The 10,884-nt window shown below is 35.5% G+C and overlaps 1 long non-coding RNA gene across 9 annotated transcripts; it reads left to right on the forward strand.

Moving 5' to 3' along the window:
* The first annotated feature begins 1,453 nt into the window (after nt 1-1,453).
* LOC113281583 lies at nt 1,454-5,841 on the forward strand. Of its 9 annotated transcripts, none has more exons than XR_003326253.1 (6): nt 1,463-1,519; nt 1,597-1,654; nt 1,860-1,928; nt 3,320-3,401; nt 4,285-5,107; nt 5,207-5,841. It is a non-coding gene; the product is annotated as an uncharacterized LOC113281583 (long non-coding RNA). The 9 variants fall into 9 exon arrangements; XR_003326261.1 differs by adding an exon at nt 2,091-2,157 and having other exon boundaries at nt 1,464-1,654; nt 1,860-1,943; XR_003326258.1 differs by adding an exon at nt 2,091-2,157 and having other exon boundaries at nt 1,464-1,654.
* The last annotated feature ends 5,043 nt before the right edge of the window (nt 5,842-10,884 follow it).

The raw sequence follows: 10,884 nt of genomic DNA on the forward strand, positions 1-10,884 counted from the left end.
GGATTGTGCTTACCCACTCTCGTGCCGGAGCAACGTTATTCTCTGAATAATAATGCGATGACTCCATTATCCGAAGAATCCCAGGCACTCAATTACTAGGTTGACCAAACGAAGCATCCGGCGTCTTATCATCTCCACTTTTATGTCCAAAATGACATCCAACAGAGCAAGTATCCCACTCCTGAGCCTATATGCACATACAAAAACTAACCATTTTCGGGCCTTTTCTTCAATTTCATGTAACAAATCCTAGCATACATCTAATCCTTTATCAAGCACAACAACAATTCAAACTCATAAACAAAATTCAATTTAAGTAAGGATAAGATTAGATGGAACCAATTATGGTTTCATCATAAATACGATGGAACCAATTTTCGGTTTCATCATAAATAAGATGAAACCATAATTGGTTTCGTCAGAATTCAACTGCAAGAAAAATTGCAAACCATGATTCATTCTGTTTGACCACACCAATACCAATAACTCGTGTTGGTTTATAAAAAAAATAACTTGAAACTCGCACAAATATTGTAAGGCATGGACACACACAGAGGTCTCAACTATTGAAACAAACAAATCATTTCACAAGTATTTATTAATGAATCACTCAACTTGGTAAACACATAACTAACAAGCAGCCACACGTTGAGGACTGCAACTAAGCATATGCTGCACCAAAAACAAACACTAATCAGGAAGAAAAAAACTGCGCAAAACCCAATTTTGGATTTCCACGATGAGAATAAAAAGTTTCTACACATTTGAACCTGCTAGAAACACTCATAGTTACTAGGCTCCAGCCCGTCCCACATTCCATTCACCATTTTACAATACCATCCACCTCAACAATAACACGTATCCAGTGGATTAGTGCATCCCTACCTATGGTTACTAGTTGCTAGCAACATTAGGTGGAAGTCTGTTCCACATTCTATATACCGTTGTATAAGTTCAGAGCAAATATAAACAAAATAGAATTTAACTACATCATGAATCTAAACAACAGAAGAGTTAGATACAGAAATCCCATTCAGAACAGTCAAATAGGCAAAATACATCTCCATATGACTATAAAGTCTACCCATACATGACTAAATCTTCACTTCGCTTCGCTTGTAAACCTCATCAGACCACACTAGTGATGCAGTTGTTGTTTCATATGATCTCAACACATATCCAACCACATTTACAAAAACATTCTTATTATTTTTTTCTTTTTTCTTTACGCGCATAGAAACCGGTCTTACCAAAGTTTACACAACAGTAGTGTTTTGTTGGGTCACGCAACGGCTAAGATATATTCATTTTTCTAACTAGCGGCTATGATACTTCCTTCATGTATCATCAATATCCAATGGCGTTCCGCGAGATTAGCCCACGTATCACCTCACAGTATTCAATTCTCACTTAATTTACTTATTAGTGTTTTTACTTCCTGTCAATATGTGAAACCGCCTCCATAGAGGTCAATCGAATGCGCTGACAAATGGTTGTTTGTATTCCTCATCTTCGCCGGGTAAAAAGAAGAAAATCGCTGTAAAATCATTCTCATGATGTAAGTCTTCTAATCGACTTATAAATTGTCTCCTGTAGGAATTGATCCTGCCAAATCAACAGCTAGATCTAGAAGATCGTTTAGCTATCTAGAGAGGTTTGTGTTGCTTTAACGATCTATTTTATCAGAGGTTCAAACTTCCAGCTATTTAATTTCTGGAGTATGGTTTTCGAATTTTCGATTATCGTTTTTGTCAATTTGAATGTATTGTGCAGGCTATATTTGATTATGGGTTTTCAAGACGTTATCCTTTAACAGTGTTATTAAACAATACTAATTTTCTGATGTTCTTCGTGAATAGGCAAAATTAGTTTTCCCATCCTAAAGCTGAATCAAAGAAAGATCCAGAAGCGATTTGATAGAAAACCAGGTAACTCTAATTTTTGTAAGTTTTTCCCTCTTACCTTCTTTTCATCTTAATCTCTCTTTAGTTGATTTGCCCCAAATTCACGTAATTTTTTTAGATTTCGTTTCTTGATTTCTTAGAGCTCATATTTTTAGTCAATTTATCTTGGTCATTGATGAATTATAGATTAACTTTGGACTGTTGAACCTTCCTTTACCAACTCAGCATCTTCATGATGCCACTCATTAAATGGGTAGGTTTCTAAAATGTGGAAACATATTGGCTCCTGTAGTATTGTATTTGTTTTGTGGTATATGGTTGAACATTGTTTTGTGGTTTAAAGCATCAAGTTAAGTTGCTGTCACTCCTGAAGCACAGTCAACTTTTTCTTTTGTTTTCTTTGTCAGTAGAAGCAAATTTTCATTTGATCAGGCAAATATAAACAACCATTGGAATACCCTCTCATTTGTTACTAACAAATCATTCCATATATTGAACTTCTTTATATGCAATAAAGCTTGGAGTTAATCGACTATTACAAATTAGAGGAATACATTTTGATTTCTCTTTAAGCTTTTTCGTATCTTTGTTCTCCAACAAATTGTTTCTGCATCATATGCAGTTCTAATTTTAAATGTTCGATCACTAAATTTTGTGATATTGATCGTAGTGTAATGATTGAACATGTCTGTATGTATTAGTACTGAAAGGTACCCTCCGAGGTGTTCAACATGCTATAATTCAGGAAACCACACTTTGGATTGTGTTGCATCTCATCCATTTTATTGAGATCCCAGACCAACTGGAATTTAACAACTCGGGGTTTTGCATTTTATTAAGATACAATAACAAATTCTTAACTTTAAATTTGGTCTTCAGTTTTCTATTTATTGTGTATGAATGGAAATCTCTCAAACATTATCCTCTTTACCAACTGCTCCCTCTTGAATTGTCTTCCTTTTAGAACATCTACTCATGACTTTGTGTAGAGGTTTTACAAAAATCGTTAACTATAGGAAAGCAAAATTGCATCGCAAATTTCATCAAGCCCCTCAAGAACAACTCCCAAAATATTTACAACACTTTCAACAGGGTGCACAATCGTGAGGAAGCAAACCTTTTGTTATTCAGATGACAATCTGCAAGTTCACGCTTTCAATATCCACGGACTATAGAGCATATGAGAACTCTAGAGGTTCTTATCCCTAACGTAGTCACATCAAGAAATATTATTAGCTCCCGTTACTGTTAGACATATTCTACATCATCTTTTATTTACTTGCTATAGAAAGTTATACTTTATAATTGAATTTTATGCTTCTATAACTTTTATTAGCATCTGTGTCTTGATGGGTTGTTATCATGTGTAAAAGAGCAACTGTCTGACGTCCGGTATGAAACTAATTTGATTGCAGCATGGACCAATATATGGAAAAGACATACTATAGACGACATCATTGATCACGAATAGCTGCAAAGCAATCTCCCTTCTGGAAGGTAAGGAAATTGATGTTGCAATGCTAGCTAGCTTATAGTTATGGCCTTAATGTGGTAATGAAAAATCTTTGATCTTCTTTTTATTCAGCGACTTGCATCATTTAATTATAACGATCTGTTATGCATTTAATGGCTGCTCCATATAATATCTCAGGCGATTAAAAAAACAACATTGGTCTGTATATCTCTGATTAACGATTCAGGTCCTCTGTTCTTCCAAGTTCCTCTGCTAAACCTCTTCACATCCAATTGTGTTGGAATTTATATACTGCATCCATTCAATCACTACAAAGAACTTCTTTTTTTGTTTAAATTTTAGGCAAAAAGGTGTTAATAAGAGCACCCATAGGTTAACCTAATTCTGCTACTATAAAGTTGTTCAAGTGTGATGGGGAATCAAAGAACATAACAAGACAATTACCTCCTCATGAAGAATGCTTCTAACAACCCTTGCTTTGTTTAGACAAACTTTCTATTATCTGTCATGAAGAATTCTGTAACCTATCTCAGTCTGTTGTAATCATACACCACTGAAGGATATAAATATATTATTATTCTCAAAAAACAATTAGCTCACTTTTTGAGAAGATTCCATTTGAATTTTGAAAATGAAATGAACAAACAATCAGTAGTGCCCTTACACTAACTTTTTGAGAAGATTTCAATTAGAATATAAAAATGAAGTGAACAAGCCATCAGTAGTACCCTTACCCTGACTTGCTTGGAATTGGTTGAGGGTCTGTCAGACAAAGAAAGCCTTCAACCTGCGTCACTTAGATAGTTAAACTGCAAACCTACCCGGCAAATAATAACTGATTGCAGAAGATTTTGCAAACATACAATTTGTTTACCTTTCTATTAATTGTGTCTTTTATCTTTTCAGGGCTTGGCATATCAATTAATTGACGATGTTCCCGCTTTCACGGGGACGTCAGCTTCCCTTGGAAAGGTTTCGCTTTCTGACATCTGTTGTGTAATTCCCTTGGTCACAGAATTTATCTTTGCATTATCTAGGAGTAGATGAACGAAGGTAGGAAACCATTTTCATAAGGACCTTTAAACTCACTATTTCTTACCATTTGGTGCATGAAGTTTTCGGCCTTAATAGAGAATTAATTGCTTCTCATTTGGTATCACAAAATGCAGTACAATATACACATAAGAAAATGCTTGCCGAAACAGGGTACTTTGTATAAGGTGGCTCTATTGTGTAAGAGATTTATGTAGTTTATAATCGGTGGTTCTTTTTGTCACATATATATTGCTGAAATTGCTTGCCGATAAACGGGTACTTCGTAATTCTGAAGTTGAGTGTTACTCTAATTAAAATAATTTACATCATTTATGTAAAAAATATATTCCAGCAATATTTTACTCAATTTAGATTATAGATGATGGTGTTTGGGATACTTCAAGATGGTATATATATTTATTTATTTCTTGCTCTCTCCCTGTTTATTTTCAATGTTGTGCAGTTAACATGTCCAACACCGCATCCATCTAAAGACCCCTTAATTATTTCCTATTTATGTTAACTCTTTATATGTAGGCCGCTAATGTCATCATGTGTAACGCAACCGCCACCAATGTGTTGAGCGTAAGTGAGTGGCACTTTCTTGCCTGTCCTAGGTGTAACAAGAAAGGTCTTGGTGAGCAGGGTGACCTTTGGTGCACTAAATGTGAAACCAAAGTTGATCCATCTCTAGGTAATCACCCAAAATTGTAATTTTTTTTTATCTGAGAACATTAAAAACTTTTCATCCCTCAACTAATGCAGCAGACGATGGGTCTTTTTTGCATCACAGGTTTATGCTTCGCTTTGAAGTGAAGGACCACACTGGCACCACAATCTTTGTAGCTCCGGATAATGAGATCCAGAAATTGGTACACCAAACTGAGGATGAGTTCATAACAGCGTCAGAGGTAATCTAGCTAGGTCCATGTTCACCGGTTTGAATGTAAAAGCGGCGGTGAGGTCTGGATTCTTAGAGAGCCTGCATCAATCCGTGGGAATTCTAGATTACTCTCAATTCCTTCAATATGAAGCAGAAAGTTCCAACCGGTTTCACCCTCAACGGCGTTAACCCCTATACTCTGCCTGTGCATTTAAAAATAGAACAAAGATATTTCTGCATCTGTGAAAGTTGAAGGGACCTCGAACAATGTTGGACCGCCACTAAGAAGGATCGCCTTGAGGAAACTGTTCAAGTGGGGGATGATGAAGCTGATGAATGATCCACCTCACCACCTGAAATTGTTTAGTCAATGTCATTCTGTGTTTTGTGTTTGCTTTTTTTTCACACCATGTTTACCAACCTATGCAGGCCTGATAATAGTTAAGTTAATTATGGAAGTTTTAGAACTTTAGTTATGAACGTCATTTTCATATTGCAAGATAGTAGGATAACTTTAATACCGTATATCTCATTTTTATAGAATACATGGCCTGTTAGACTTGGGTTGATGCTTCAGAATCACATGGGTGTATGCCTTAAGAGTGAACTCACCATTGAATGAAACTGGAATGGCTGTGCCCGACCACGGAGATAAAATTTTATGGAGATGTTTGAAATTTATACTTCGATAATGGGCTGTTAAATTTATTCTCTCTTCCATTTCTGCAATACTTCCCTGGGTTTGGAAAACCCAGTGAAGACTTGCGTATGGGTTAGGAAAACTTTGTGGCGACTAGCTTAGGCTGCTTATTAGTATTGCTATTAGTTGAGAAGAGAAAACTTTAAAATTACTATTAGTGGAAAAGAGATGACAACTTTAAAAATAGAATATAAGCTACAATTTGAAGTAGGTGAATACTCTTGGTTGAACTTCTTGAGTTTCATCCTGTTTAGGCAAAAGGCAGAGACTTGTCTTACATTTTGGTGTGATACGACTTCTTTTCCTTTATTTCCCACTTTTATATGATTGATGGAGCTCTGAGGATCGGGCGATTGTTGAGTCAACCCACTTCCAAAAATCGGGTTTTGAAACTTGATGATTACTCTATTTTTCTGATTTGATCTGATCTTCGATGGTTTGATTTTGAAAAAAGGCTTCCTGTTCTTTCATTTGGCTTTATAATTTTCAATCATGTTCATCTTTTCTGTTATGTTTCGTTAAAAAACTTTTCATTGAAAACAAGTTTACTTTTTAAACTTTTATGGGTATCTTTTTTTTTTTTACCTGCTTTGCAGTTATCAAAGTAGTGTTTCAGTGGTGTTCCAGTGGTGGTTTTTCGAAACAGTGGTGTAGGGGAATTTCAATCTTCCCTGGAAATAGTGGTAATTCTTCATCTGTCATGGAGTGATTCAAGTCCTCAAAGAGTGGTTCAAGCAAACTCGCAGTGGTGGTTTTTGCTCTTCTATTGTCTTTATGCATGATGCACAAATCAGTAGGATTTGCTGTCACATACAGAATTAGATTTTTACAAAAACATAATCCCATAAACTGGAATCAAGATCATCTCTGTAATCTCAGCAGTGTGAGGGGTAAAATCGGTAAATCGTCAAAGGTGAAGGCGCAATTTTTGGATATCAAACATTTGAATTATCAATTACCTTTTTCGGAGTCAATATTTTCTCCGAAATTTCTTGGTGAAAATTGGAACGAAGAATCTGGAAAATGGAATAAGTTTGGTAGGTGGTTTTGGATTGAGTCAAACCCTAAACCTAATTTTTGCTATAAGAAGTACAAGAAGAAGGGTTTCTCTTATCATTCGCAGAAACAAGCAAGAAGAAGTAAACTCAATAGAAAAATGGCGGCACCTAACAACATGCAATCATCTGCTCTTTCCAGAAGGTTGAAGGAAACACACCTCAATCTAAATCAAATCAGAAATGCAAGAAGTAGTATCATCTCGGAGGGAGAGATCCATGAAGTTTCTAACAACTGGCGTAACTGTCTCATAGGCAAGATTGTTCACAAGGATGAAGTTGATTATGTGGTTGTCTTGAAGGAGGTGAATATTATATGGAGAAGGTACAAGAAGTTTGAAGTTAGCCATATGGGTCGTAATCTGTTTGTCTTAAAATTCAAGACAAATGAAGAAATGAAGGAAGTGTGCAAAAGGGTTTCCTTGGGTCATAGACTTTATGCTCATTGTTCTTCAAGAATATGATAACTCAATTCCCCTGGAGAACTACAAGTTTACTCATCAAATATTTTCAGTGGTTTTGCACAATCTTGCTCTTGAGCATATTGACCAAGGAATCATTGAGAATCTAATCCTTGATATCAGACAAAGGGGATAAAAACAGTCACTATCAGAGGAAGGGTTGCTACAATTAAGGTGTTGGTTGATCTCAGTAAGCCACTTAAGAGGGGTGTGTGGATTTTCAATGCTGCTAAACAGAAGTCTGGGTTAAGTATCACTTTGAGAAACAACCTAAAAAAATTTGTCCTCACTGTTATGTTCTAGATCATAACGATGAAACCTGTGAAGATACAACTTGGGATATTTATATTTATGGCTTGACAGAGAGGGAGTTTGAATACCTACAGGCAAAACATGCTCACATGGTTGTAGAAATGCTTCAAAATCAAAAAGAAATGGGCGCAACTGATGGGTCGAATGAGGAATCCAATGGATCGGGTTGTGAAATTGAAGATGGATCCGACCCGCGAAAAAAATAAGAGAACTAGAGATGATTCGATTGAAGACAACTATGTTTTGTTGGATAACAAGATTGACCAGCAAGAGGGGATTTCTCCTGCTCAGGGTGATAGAGTTCGTCATGCAGATAATTCTGTTGAAACCTATAATGGAGAGGACTTGAATATGACAGATGCTGAATATGAAGGAAGAAGTGAAGGATCCTACCACCAGAACACTGCTGAAATGCGAATGAGAGCTGCAAATCAGGTATGCAATCTTCTTAAAAACCCTTTTAATTCAGTTGGTATTTCAACAAATTACTTTAATTTTCTTAGCCCTCAAGTTTTTCATTGGATTGATTGCAATAATTGGGTGTCTCTGAATCTTATTGGTAGAATTAGTTTTGCTTGTGACCTAAATTTGAGAAAAATAAAAATTTTGTCTTGGAATGTCCAGGTTTTGGAAATAAACATACTAGACAACATTTAGGAGAGCTGATTAGGGCCAATGATCCTGATATCATTTTTTTGTGTGAGACTAAGACTATGAATCAGAAAATGGAGAATTATACTTATTCCTATAATTATATGAATTATCTCTATGTTAACCCTATAGGGGCTTCTGGTGGGTTGTTTTTGTTATGGAAAGATGGAACTCATATTGATCTTGTTGATATGAACTTCAATTTTATAACTGTTCTTGTTGATATGGATTCTAGAAGTGGTCACACTTTGTTGAATTTTATGTATGGTGTTTTAAGTGAAGTTGGGTGGGATAAGCAATGGGTTTATCTGAATAGTTTGGCTAATAGATATTCTTGTCCTTGGGTTGTTCTTGGTGATTTAAATTTTATCATGAGACAGGAGGAAAAGTTTGGTAGCAACACTATTCCTCAGAGTCAACTTGATGAAGTTAAAAATCATTTAGATCAATTAGACCTTTTTGACCTGAATTACATAGGTAATCCCTATACCTGGAGTAACCATAGGAGTAATGACTCTCTTATTCTTGAGAGACTTGATAGAGCCCTTGTCAATCATGCCTGGATAGATTACTTCCCTAATTCCATAATTTATCATTTATTAAGTTTAGCCAGTGACCATTGTCCTATCCTTCTTGTGACCTCTAGGGAAGAGAACAACACTAAAAGACCTTTAAGGTTTAATAGGTGCTGGTTTAGTAACAACAGTTGTAAAGAGCTAATCAAGGAAAACTGGACAACTAGTGAAAATGGGTCTAAAGCCTAAAAACATACTAGATGTCTCTATAATGTTAAAGAGGCCCTTAGACAATGGAATATGAGTTCTTTTGGTAATTTTCAAACTCACATAAATGATATTCAATCTCAACTTAATAACATCAATACCAATATGCATGATACTTCTAATGGTTTACTTAAGAAGAAATTAGAAGATGATTTGAAACATTGGTATGCTGTTAGACAAGACTATTATATGCAAAGAGCTAAAGAAAATGTGTTGTCTTTTGATGATAAGAATACTAAGTACTTTCATGATAAAGTCAAATTTAGGAAGAGAAGAACACAAATTGAATGTTTGAAAAGCACCATAGAAATTTGGCTAACTGATAAAAGCATGATAGCTTCTGAACTAAGAGACCATTTTAGTAAAATGAGTAGAACTAGAAACCCTGTCAGTGATAGCAGTTTCTTTGATGTTTTGACTCCATGTATTTCTGATGAAGAGAACAATTTTTTGATTCATCCTCCTTCTGATGAGGAAATTAAGTCCGTGGTTTGGCAAATGCAGCCTTGGACCAGCCCTGGCCCTGATGGATATCCTCCTGGTTTCTAAGAAAATGTGGGACATTGTGGGTCCTGATACTATAGCTATGGTAAAAAGTTTTTTCCACTCAGGTCATATGCTTAAGCAGATAAATCACAACTTTGTGTCTCTTATCCCTAAAAGTAATGCCCCTAAGACTCATGCCGATTTTAGACCTATTAGTTTAAGTAATATTAGTTATAAGATTATATCTAAACTCTTAGCTAGTAGACTGAAAACTGTGATGGATAAATTTATTAGTCCTTACCAACCAGCCTTCTTATCCTCTAGGCAAATAACAGACAATATAGTTATAGCTCATGAACTAGTTTATACAATGAGAAAAACAAAACCAAATATGGTTTAATGGCTATGAAATTAGATATGTCCAAGGCTTTTGATAGAATTGAATGGAAGTTCCTAATCAATATCCTGAAAGAACTAGGATTTCATGAACATTGGTGTAACCTTATTGAGCAATGTATATCTACAGTGTCTATTTCTATCTTGCTTAATGGCTGTCCTGGTGAGGTCTACTATCCCACAAGGGGTCTTAGACAAGGAGACCCCTTGTCTCCCTACTTGTTCATAATTTGTATGGATGTTTTATCTAAAATGCTTATTGATGCAGAGAGAAAAAATGAAATTCAGGGTATCAAAGTGACTACAACCAGCCCATCAGTAAGTCATTTATTTTTTGCTGATGATTGTCTTGTTTTTACTAGGGCTAGTATTAAAAGTGCTAGAAATCTAGAGAGCATGCTTGATAGGTTTAGTAAGTTTTCTGGTCAGGCCATCAATTTTGAGAAATCTGGGATTGCTTTTAGTCCCAAGATTGAACCTAAAATTAAATCCACAATTTTATCTATTTTGAAAATTAAGAATCTGGGCCTAGCTGATAAATACTTAGGAGTTCCTTTACTCCTACAAAGAAACAAAATGGAGTCTTTTAAGCACTTAGAAGAATCTTGTGATAAAAGGTTAGATAATTGGCAAGGAAAATACTTAAACCAACCAGGTAGAACTGTCCTTATTAAATCAACCTTAGGCACTCTAGCTTCTCATCACCTAGTTGTTTTTCCCATGCCTAAGAAGATGACAGATAAGT

Source organism: Papaver somniferum, chromosome 5 (assembly GCF_003573695.1).
Source record: "Papaver somniferum cultivar HN1 chromosome 5, ASM357369v1, whole genome shotgun sequence".
NCBI classification, from domain to species: Eukaryota; Viridiplantae; Streptophyta; class Magnoliopsida; order Ranunculales; family Papaveraceae; genus Papaver; species Papaver somniferum.